This window comes from Tupaia chinensis, unplaced genomic scaffold (genome assembly GCF_000334495.1).
Source record: "Tupaia chinensis unplaced genomic scaffold, TupChi_1.0 Scaffold146650_1, whole genome shotgun sequence".
In the NCBI taxonomy this organism is placed as follows: domain Eukaryota; kingdom Metazoa; phylum Chordata; class Mammalia; order Scandentia; family Tupaiidae; genus Tupaia; species Tupaia belangeri.
In genome coordinates, this window is record NW_006206507.1 from 1241285 (window position 1) to 1252785 (window position 11501).

At 38.6% G+C, this 11501-nt stretch overlaps 1 pseudogene; it reads left to right on the plus strand.

Annotated features, from left to right (window-relative positions):
* Positions 1 to 11501, plus strand: part of LOC114006263 (cytoskeleton-associated protein 2-like) — a 42679-nt pseudogene that overhangs the window by 6761 nt on the left and 24417 nt on the right.

Here is an 11501-nt window from a genome sequence, read left to right on the forward strand (position 1 = left end):
TGGCTTGCTTTCTCACTTTCTCTTTCTCTCTCTCTCTCGCTCTCGCTCTTGCTCTCTCTGTCTCTCTGGTCAAATTAAAATAAATGAATGAATAAATAAAATTAAATAATTATTTTAAAAAATAATTATTCCTGTCCAAAAAATGTATTCCTCATAAACAGGCAAACTATTCTTTTTCTTTGTACTTTCCTCTTTTATTTTTTCAAATAATTTATTCTTGCCTTTATCATAACCAAATATATGACTATTAAAATCATTTTTCCAACTATTTTACTTTCACTGCTTTTGCATTTATCAGGTATGGATAGAATTAATGTTTGTAAAATGTTTTAAAAATAGAGACAAATTGTCACAGACTCCAGAAAATCATTGTCCTAAATGTCTGAGCATGACTACTAATGCCATCTGTTGGTGGAAACAGGAAGGACATTTTTTGTTTTTGTTTTTTTAAGAGAGATTTTTGCTATGGGGTGCAAGAGATGGAGTAAGAGAGAGAGAGAGAAAGAGAAAGTGAGAAATCATTCTCAAGGGGGAATGGCCATGCTCAATCCCTTTTCCTCCATTCTCCTCTTAGGATTTTGGGCATGCATGCACATGCATGTACATGTGCCCAATGTGAGTTTTAAGCCACTGGGTCCAGGACTAGAACTGTAGTTGACTATGGGGGAGTCCAGTGATATAACCATTACACGATCTGCTGATCCCCAGGAAGGAAATGTTTTTAGCCTGAATAGTAACTTTGTTCAGACTTATCAAAGTGTATATGCTAAAAATTTTAAGGTAAAGCAATCTCTTTATTGGTCCAGCCCCATAGTGCAGTATTTAAGGGAGTGGGCTCCCTCATGGCCAACTGTGGCTCAGGCTTAATCTGGAGGCTTGAAAAAAATATACCCAGACAGCTGTATGTGCATGCACTTAATCCTAATGGAATGGAAATATGGAGGAAGAATTATAGCATGATCATACCCCATTGGTGGTGGGGGGGTGTACTTTCTCTCACTCTGGTGAACTAACACGTCCTCTGAATTAACATGCCCTTTAAAAAACAAACAAACAAAAAAAACCCTTCTCTGTCTTATCTGTATTATCTTTCTTGACTTTCTGTATTCATCTCTTAGTCAGTGACCCAGCAGGAAGGTTCACTGAAGAGAATTCAATTGAAGGAATAAACATGGAGGTGTGGTAAAAGTAACAAGAACAATGGATGGTAAAGCACCCAGGGACTAACAACAGAGGGAAGCTATTACCAGCCCTGGAACTGAAGAGACAAAGCCAGGAGCAGAGAGTTTGAAATCAGGTGAACTGAAGAACAGCCTGACAAGCTGTGGTCATAAGGCAGAGAATATATAGTGTGGCTAAGGGAGCAGAAAGAATAATTACCCTGACCGCCCTCTTCTGTTCTCTATCTTCCCAAAGCCAGAGGGGCAAGGAAACTCAGGTAATATAATCTGTAGAGGGCAGGGCAGGGCAGAGAAAGATACAGAATGGATTTGGAGGGTTAGCTGCTAAATAGTCAGCATACCTTACCCTTACAAAATTAAGTACTCTCTCTCCTCTCTTTTATAGACTGTGTGTGTGTGTGTGTGTGTGTGAGAGAGAGAGAGAGAGAGAGAGAGAGAGTGTACATATATATAAAGTCACCTGTACTACAGCTATTTATTTTACATACTTGGATCTCTACATGAATCCAAAATTGAGTTCCTAATGCCTTATTCATGGTGGTCAGTATTTCAACAATGATTATTATTTGTTTTGGTTTCATTTGTTTTAGTTTGGATTTTTTTTCTTTATATTATTTTATTTTATACATTTAATCACTGTACATCACTACAGCTTCTTATTTTTAGTTTGTTATAGGGCATATGTATTCACCAGAGAGAAAGAGACAGAGAAAGAGAGAGGGAAAGTGCAAAATCACTCTCCCCCTCCCCTCCCACAAGGGAGGCTGGCCGCACTGCAGTCACTTCTCTTCCATACTCCTCTCAGAATTTTGGACACACATCACACATGCCCAGTGTGTTTTTAAGCCACCAGATCCAGAACTTGAACTGTGCAGTTGGTTATGTGGAATCCAGCCACTTTAACTTCCATGTCACCTGCCAAATCTTCAATTATTACAGAAGAACCTCATAAATAAACATTTTTGAATAAATAAATGAATGAGTGCATACTTATTATCTGTCTCCATGACTTAAAACCTTGTTGGGGGAAAATAAGGGTAAATGTACCCTTATTTATGTAATGTCTTAATGCCCAGTTAGTTCCATCTCAAATTCAATATATTGAATTCCCATCCTAACTAAGATAAATATACCAATAAAGCAAACAAGGTCATTTTTTCCTGATTTCCATCTATAAGTATATGTGAGAAATAAACTTAAATAACAGATTCTAAGAGTGCTCCCCTCACAGCTTGGATTTTGAAAATAAAGCTTGCAGTATATTTAAAAAATAAGCTAGCTCACTTATCTTTGCTCCTGGCTTATAAAAATCCATACAAAGGCTTTAAATGGAAGTGAAGAGTCGAATTTATCTCCAAAAGCACTGAAGTCAACATTGGAAAGCATCTGAATGTAGTCTAACAGTTGAACTTTAACAGATAAACAGCTTGTCAAAGGCAAGCAGATAAAAAGTCTCCAGTGTACTACAGATTACTCAGTGAGTATTGTTACAAACAGGGCCTACAACAGCTTCCCCCAAATGCACAGAGAAATATGTCTACGGTGACTGATATTCCTTTGTTCTGACCACTGCAACTGTCCATCACTGAATTGTTGTCTAATATGACATTTAAGATAAACATACAAGTGTACTCATCACTGGCTAATTACTACTTGGCCTAAAGACAGGGTTACACCAACTTTTAACTAGCACTATCAATCTCTAAATCCTAAAGCAGGTAGTTATGCAAATGTCATATTCCCTTGTATATTTCCAACCAGGGAGAGGACAGCATGATGGAGATTGTTTTCTTGGTATTTTGTTGGTATAGAAGAATAAATATTTATATTTATATTCTGTTGGACACTTTTGAGGGCACATATAACATGAAAAAAATTCAAGGGAAAATGTACTTTCTGGTTGGTCGTTGTTGCTAAGCGCATTGTTCGGCAAATGTTCCGCTATATTGAGTTTCAGGCATCGGCTGAATTATATTATCGTGAGATTTTTTATTAAGGTAAGCTAACTCAAAATGACAAGCTAAGGGCTTTTAAAACCCACATTTCAATGAAATCTGGCAGCACAAAAAACAGCTGCTCTAAGTCTATTCCTCTAATATTTCAAAGGAAGGATAGAATGGATTTCTGATACCATATGTGCCAACTGCAGAAATTCTAGAACAGCCTGAGAGACCCTGGGTGAAAGGTCACACTCAGCCTTATACAGATGGTATGTTTAATTATTAAAGAGCAAGTTTAATAATTTAATCATTCCAGAATCTGAAATAAAAGATCTTCTCAGGTATATTCGAGCTTGTTGCAACCTATACTCGGCTATCAAACTTCTATGGAGCCAGTAAGTGGCCTGTGTGATTTCACATCCTAACTTGATTTACATTCTCATGTGAATTAAATTTGTTTTGCAGGCTGTAAAAGACATTTTAGTGAACAACAAAAAAATAGAAGGTCATGTCTTTGGCAGAGAATTTTAAATTAAATCTAAATCCTTGCTTCAGACTTAAATCAAACTCACATTCCTCAGGAGAATAGTAGAATGGCTCCTTCTTTCAGCAAAATTGTAGTTCTGCTGGAAACTTTCTCATACAGATTTTCCCAATATCTCAAAAATATTTTTCAAAAATAGTCTATTTAGCTTTTGTCTATTATGAAAAAACAAACAAGATTAACAAAATATCTGGCATATAATATTCAGTAAAAGATAGGCCCTTCTCTTATCTGCCATCAAATATATTCATGTGAACACTTTCATGCATACATCGGAATTCACATCTACATAATTCAATAAGCACAAGTGAAATATAAAGTTAAGGATAGCTTGACCATTCCTTGAAAGCAAAATAAAATACAAAGTTTAGAATTAGTAGGTTCTTGGGACCAGCAGTTAGCGTAATGGTGATGTCACTGAACTCCCGTGTAGTTGACCGCAGTTCAAGTCCCGGACCCGGTGGCTTAAACTCATGCCGGGCGTGGTGTGTGTGGGCATGTCCAAGATCCAGAGAGGAGAATGGAGGAGAAGGGATTGTGGCGTGGCCATCCCCCTTAGGGGGTGATTTCTCACTCTCTGTCTCTATGTCTCTCTATGTCTTCCTGGCGAGTACATGTGCCCTACAGCAAAAACCTTTCCAAAAAAAAAGGAATTAGTAGGTTCTTTAGATGAAGAAAGTGATGCTATCACTGAACTAGTGGCCAATATTGAGCAATTGATGTCAGCAAGACTGGGGAATAGTTCTTCCCAGGGCACATCCTTCCCTATCTCCCCCTCAGAAACATCACTTTGAACAACAATCGACACACAAAAATAACATCACGAGAGATAATGGTTAAAAAGACAAAAATTATTAAAAATAACTACTAGGGCCAGCTTGTGGCACTGTGCTTACAGTAGCTGGATTCTACACCTGGACTCAGAAGCTTGAAAACACTCTGGGCACATGTGTGTACATACCCCAAATTCCAAAAGGAACAAGAAATGGAGGAGAAGGGATTGCAGAGTGACATTCCCCATGGGAGGAATAAGTGCATACTTATTATCTGTCCCCCATGACTTTCTCCCTCTCTCTCTTTCTCTCTCTCTGGCAAGCACACAATCCTCTGACAAATTAATAACAATAATGATAATAATAATTATATTGAGTTGTTGGGAAAGTCATGATGCATTTTTGCATAAAAAAAACAGAGAAAAAATATGTCATGACTTTTCCAATAACCCAATAGCTACAATAATTTATTAAGGAATACAAATATTAATAGATGTACATTGTGATATCAAAAACATAAATGTGGCCTAGGTGGGGTAAAATTGTAGAGCTTCTGTATGTAATCAGTTAAGTTGTTGTTAGTTTAAAATTGCCCATTATAAGTTGTTGGGTTTTTTTTTTTGAGTGGTTTTTGCTATAGGTTGCGTGCGCTCGCCAGACAGACAGAGACAGAGAGATAGAAAGCGAGAAATCCCCCCCCAGTGGGGATGGCCACACCGCAATCCCTTCTCCTCCATTCTCCTCTCAGGATCTTGGGCACGCACGCACACACGCCTGGTGTGAGTTTAAGCCACTGGGTCCGGGACTCTGAACCGCGGTCGACTACGTGGGAGTCCAGCTCCATAGCCATTACGCTAACTGCTGGTCCCCCCATTATAAGTTTTTTAAGGTTTTTGACAGAGTGCATGGACTTGCTGGAGAGAGACAAAGGAGGAAAAGTGAGAAATCACCCCATGGAGGGATGACCACACTGCAATCCTCTGTCTTCCACTCTTCTCTTGGGGTTTTGGACACAAGTGCACATGCACACAGCATGATTTTTTTCAAACTACCAGGTCTGAGACTTAAGCCGTGGTCAACTATGTGGGAGTCCAGCACCCCAACCCTTATACCACCTGCTGGTTCCAAGATTTATTAAGTAACCCTCAGAGTAACCACAAAGGAAAAACCTATAGAAGATACATGAAAGATAAAAAAGTTGGGAATCTGGCCTGGACGGTGATGCAGCAATAAAATGCAATAAAATAAAATGTTCTGCAAGACTGACTGACATGGAAAGATTCCTGATTCAAACCCGAATACCTCTCTGAGCATACCAGACACATATATGCCCATGATCTGGGGCTGACTGGGACTAGGAATGGATCATGGCTAACAGACCCTGTTGTTGTGCTGTCTTTCTCTGTCTTGGTCTCTCTGTGTCTAGTTCACTCATGGAAGAAAAATATAACTTTTTTTTAAAAAGTAAGAAATCAAAGCATAACACTCAAGGAAACCACCTAATCTCAGAAGAAGATAGCAAGAGAGGAAGAAAGAAACAAATGATCTACAAAACAATGAGAAGACCATTAATGAAACAGCAGTAAGGATCATTTACCATGATCAAATGGGATCTAGTCCAGGGATACAAGGATGATTCAACATAAATAAATCAATAAATGTAATATACCACATTAATAGAATGGAAAAAATTATCTCAATATATACAAAAGAAGTATGATAAAATTCAATATTGTTTAATGATAAAACTCTCAACAACAACAAAAATACCAACAAATAAGGTATAACATGAGTTTAATCAACATAATAAAAGACATATATGACAATCCCACAGCTAACATCATACTGAACGGTGAAAAGATGATATAGCCTTTTCTCCAAGATAGGAAGAATACAAAGATGCCCATTCTTACCACATCTAATCAACATAATCCTGGAAGTCCTAGAAAATAGGTAAAAGAAATATTAAAGGCATCCACGGGAACCAGCAGTTAGCATAATGGCTCTGTCGCTGGACTCCCATGTAGTCGACCATGGTTCGCATCCCAGATCAGGTGGCTTAAAACTCATGCCAGGCGCGTGTGCGTACATGCCCAAGATCCCGAGAGGAGAATGGAGAAGGGATTGCAGTGTGACCATCCCCCCTGGGGGGTGACTTCTCGCTTTCTGTCTCTAATGTCTCTCTCTGTCTGTCTGGCAAGCACACGTGCCCTATAGCAAAAATCTAACCCCCCCCCAAAAAAAAAGAAAAAAAAAGAAATATTAAAGGCATTCAAACTGGAAAGGAGAAAGTTAAATCATCTCTCTTTGCAAATGACATGATCTTATAAACAGAAAACCCTAAAGACTTTGCCCCAAAAAAACTAATAAAATTAATAAACAAATTTAGTAAAGTTACATAGGATGTCAAATCAATATACAAAAAAGTATTATTTCTATACATAAACAACAGACTATCTGAAAAAGAAATCAAGAAAATAATCCTATCCACAACAGCTACAAAAAAGAAATAGAAATTTAATTTAAGTAAATAATTTTAAATTGTTAAATTTAATTTTCATCAAGAAGATAAAACACCTGAACAGTGAAAACTATAAACATTGATTAAATAAATTGAAGATGACACAAATAAATGGAAAGATATCCCTGTCCATGGATAGAAAGAATTAATATTGTTAAGGTGTTCATACTACCCAAAGCAAGGTACAGATTCAATGGAATCCCTATCAAAATTCCAAGGATATTATTCACAGAAATAGAACAATCCTAAAATTCATATGAAATCATGAAAGACCTCAAACAGTCAAAGCAATCTTAAACACACAAAAATATGGAGGCATCATAGTACCCACTTCAAGATATATGACAAAGCTATAATAATCGAAACAGCACAATACTAGCATGAAAACAGACACATAGACCAGAATAGAGTCCCAAAATAAGCCCATGCAGTTAGGGTCAATTCATTGTTGACAAAGATACCTAGAACACAATGGGGAAAGCATAATTTCCTCAATAAATTATGCTGGGAAGACTGAATATTCAGTACAGAAAAATGAAATAACACCCTTATCTCATACCACATACAAAAATAAATTCGAAATGGATTAAAGACTTCAATAATTAAAGACTTCATTTGGTCTATAGTGCTATTGAAATCTAATGTTTCTTTGATGATTTTCTGTCTAAATAACAAATGATTAGAGAGGAGTGTTGAAGTCTCCAACTATTATCGTACTGAAATCTATTTTTCCCCTTATATTTACTAGTATTTGCTTATGTATGTTCACATGTTAGGTGCATGCAATTATCAATTTACTTATTAAGGTTTTAGCCATGGGGTGGGTATACTCACCAGAGAAGAGAGAGAAATCGAGAAGGGAAAGTGAGAGGCCATTCCCTGGAGGAAGAGAGGTAGCCTCACAACAATCCCTTCTCTTCCATTCTCTTTTTAAAATCTTGGGGACGCAAGCCATGCACCTGCAGTGATTTTTCAAGCTGCCAATCCTGGATTTGAACTATTGGCCATGTAGGTATTATTTTAATTAATTTTTTTTTTAATTTGCTATAGGGTGTGTGCATTCACTGGAGAGAGACAGGGGAGGGGATAGTGAGAAAGCACTCCCTAGAGGAGATGGCCATGCCACAAACTTTTATCCTTCATTCTCCTCTCAGGATTTTGGACACACACGCACGCACACACACAGGCTTGGCGGATTTTTTAAGCCACTGGGTCTGGGATTCAAAATGCGTAGTCAGCCATGTAGGATCCAGTTTCTATTACCATGCCACTGGCTGGTCCCATATACATTTATAATTGTTTCATCGAATGATCCATTTATCAGTATAATGACCTTCTTTGTCTGTTTTTATACCTCTTGACTTAAAGTTTATTTTATCTAATACAAGGATAGCTAGTCCTGCTTGCTTTTGGTTTTGTGTGGAATATCTTTTCTAATCCTTTCACTTTCTATGAAGGTCCTTACAGATGAAGTGAGTGTCTCCTAGGCAGCATATAGTTGGGTTTGTTTTTGTATTCATTCAGTCAGTATACACCTCGTAATTGGAAAAATTAATCTGTTTAATTCAGGGTTATCACAGATAGGTGAAGGCTTACTCATGTCATTTTGTTAGTTGTTTTCAGTATTCTTTGTTTCTTCTGTGTTTTTCTTTGCGGTTGGTGGGTTGCTTTTTTGTGTTTGTTTGTTTGTTTGGTAATGGTAAGGTTTGATTTCTCTCTCATTCCCATTTACTTATCTGGTCTACCAGTGAGTTTTATATTTTTATATGTTTTCTTGATTATTGTTATCATCCTTTATCCTGTAGATATGGGGTGACTCTAACAATAGTCAGAAGCAAGGAAAAAAATCGCTATAAGGAGCAATTTTGCTTCCTGGAAGACTAATTCATCCTACCTGTAAATGTCCACTGTACAGACTTCTCAGTTCTCAAAGGCTCAGACAGATTGCTCGTATCTGTGATAACACTAGTTCCTCTAAGGACTGAGGTCCATGCTGGCAGCTTGATGTCCTTCTGGATTTGATGGAGGTTCCTCCTCCCACATTCTTGGGATGCTTTTGCTGGGGTCAACTCCTAGGACCTCAAAAGAGGTCCTAGACCTCTGTGGTTCTACTGCCGGGAGGCTCTCCCAGGAGACTGCAGTATTAAGTCCAGATTTTTAAAAATTAATAATAATAAGTAGATGAAGGGCCCAGCCTCATTGGCATAGGTGTTAACATACAGAGCTGCGGTGCTGTAAGCCACATGACCAACTGTGGGTTTAGATCCCAAGTAGACCTGAAAACATGCCAGGTGCATGTGCATCCAGTGTCCTGGGAGCTGGATGGCTGGGGGATAAGGGATTAAAATGTGAAGAGACCCCGTTTAGGGTGCACTCCTTTCTTTATCTCATAAAATAAACTTTTTTTTTTTTTTTTTTTTTAAAGAACAACACTAAGGAGAAGTGAAGTGAATTGTCATTGTGTCTTTCTTTGCAGGAATTCTTCCCCTTCTTAAGTAAGAAATCTCTGATTTCCCTGGGGAACTTTGTCTTCCCCATCACATATATTTCTGGGAGAACATGAAAATGAAGATTGTTTCCTTCTACCAACACACATATCAAGAAGGGACCACATGTCACAAATCAAGCAAATCAGACTCTCTCAGGAATCTGGAGCTGAGTGGAGTGACACAGACAGAGATACATACAGCCCTGACATATGCCATTTCCCTGAAGATGCTTTCCATTCCTGTAGCCCAGATTCCCAAACCTGCCCTCATGCTTTTCCTTCCTGAGGCCTAATTGCTCAACATTTCCTTTGACTCTCTGAGCCACCTAGAGTATTTCCAATAGTGTGTGTGTGTGTGTGTGTGTGTGTGTGTGTGTGTGTGGTTGAAATTATTTAGTTTCTATTATTTTCATCCAAAAGCTAATTCTTAGTTTATTTGATAATGTGTTCTACTGAGCTTTTGGGAAAATGTCCCTTAACTATGTCAATTCAAAATAATAAGAAAATATAGTTAAAACTGGCTTCCAGTTTACATGGAAACCAGATAGTGCTCTCCCAGGAGATTTGATTTATTAAGATTACTGATCTTGGTGACCAGCAGATGGTAAAATGGTTGTGTACACTGGACTCCCATGTAGTTGACCATAGTTCATGTCCCAGACCTGGTGGCTTGAAAATCTCGGGGGGGGGGCAGATTACTGATCATTTCCCTAGGCACTGATATGTGGTCAAAATCAAAGCCACAAAGATAATGGGTCTTTAACCTTGATGCTCATTTTGTGACTCTTCATTTCAATGAGAATGGATGATGCAGCTCACCTATCTTCTCCAACTTGTTTTACTGAAGAAGAAAAAACAAACAAACAAACAACTACAACAAAAAAAAACCCTCTTGTTTCAATCTATTTACACAGAAATCTGATTAGGAGTTTCCTAAATCCAAAAGCCATTTCTCTGAGAAGTCTACTGTTAAGAAAAATTGCAGTTATTCTTAAGTAAGGTCTTGAACTAAACATCGCCTGTGCTTGCTTTCAGTCCTTTGACATTATGGTGTTACATATGAAGTCAAACCAAGCAATCCCTCGTGAATAAAATCTTTGGGTGACAAAAAAAAAAAAAATACAGGTCATGGTTAGAATTACACTTTTTAAAAAACATTCAGAAAATGGGACCAGCAGGTAGCATGGTGGTTATGGTGCTGAACTCCCACATGGCCAACTGCAGTTTGAGTCCCAGACCTGGCAGCCTGCCTTCTCACTTTCCCTTTCTCTCTCTCTCTCTCTCTGTCTCTCTCTGGTCAAATTTTAAAAAATTAGTAATAATAAGTAAAATTTAATTTTTTTTAAAGAAAGATTTTTGCTATAGTACACATGTGCTCCGGAAAGACAGAGAGACAGAAAGTGAGAAATCACCCCCACCCCCCCCAGGGTGGATAGCCATGCCACAGTCCCTTCTCCTCTATTCTCCTCTCAGGATCTTGGACATGCACACATATGCTTGGAGTGAGTTTAAGCCACTGGGTCTGGGACTTGAACCACAGTCGACTACATGGGAGTCTAGCAATGTAAACATTACACCGTCTCCTGGTCTCTAAATAAAAAATTTTTTAAGAAAGTCATTCAGAATAGGAATAGGTGGTGTGGTGATTAGGGGGCGCTGGACTCCCACATGGCCGACTGCAGTTTGAGTCCCGGACCTGGTGGCTTGCTTTTTCAACCCCCCCCCGCCCGCACCTCTCTCAGTCTCTCTCACTCTGTCCCTCTCTGATCTAATTAAATAAATAAAGTCAAATAAAATAATTCTTTAAGAAAAGAGGGAACCAGCAGTTAGTGTAATGGCTATGTCACTGGGCTCCCACATAGTCGACTGCGGTTCGCGTCCTGGATCCAGTGGCTTAAAACTCCCGCTGGGCGCGTGTGCGTGCGTGCCCAAGATCCCAAGAGGAGAATGGAGAAGGGATTGTGGCGTGACCATCCCCCCTGGGGGGTGATTTCTCACTTTCTGTCTCTATGTCTCTCTGTCTGGTGAGTGCACGCGCCCTGTAGCGGAAAAAA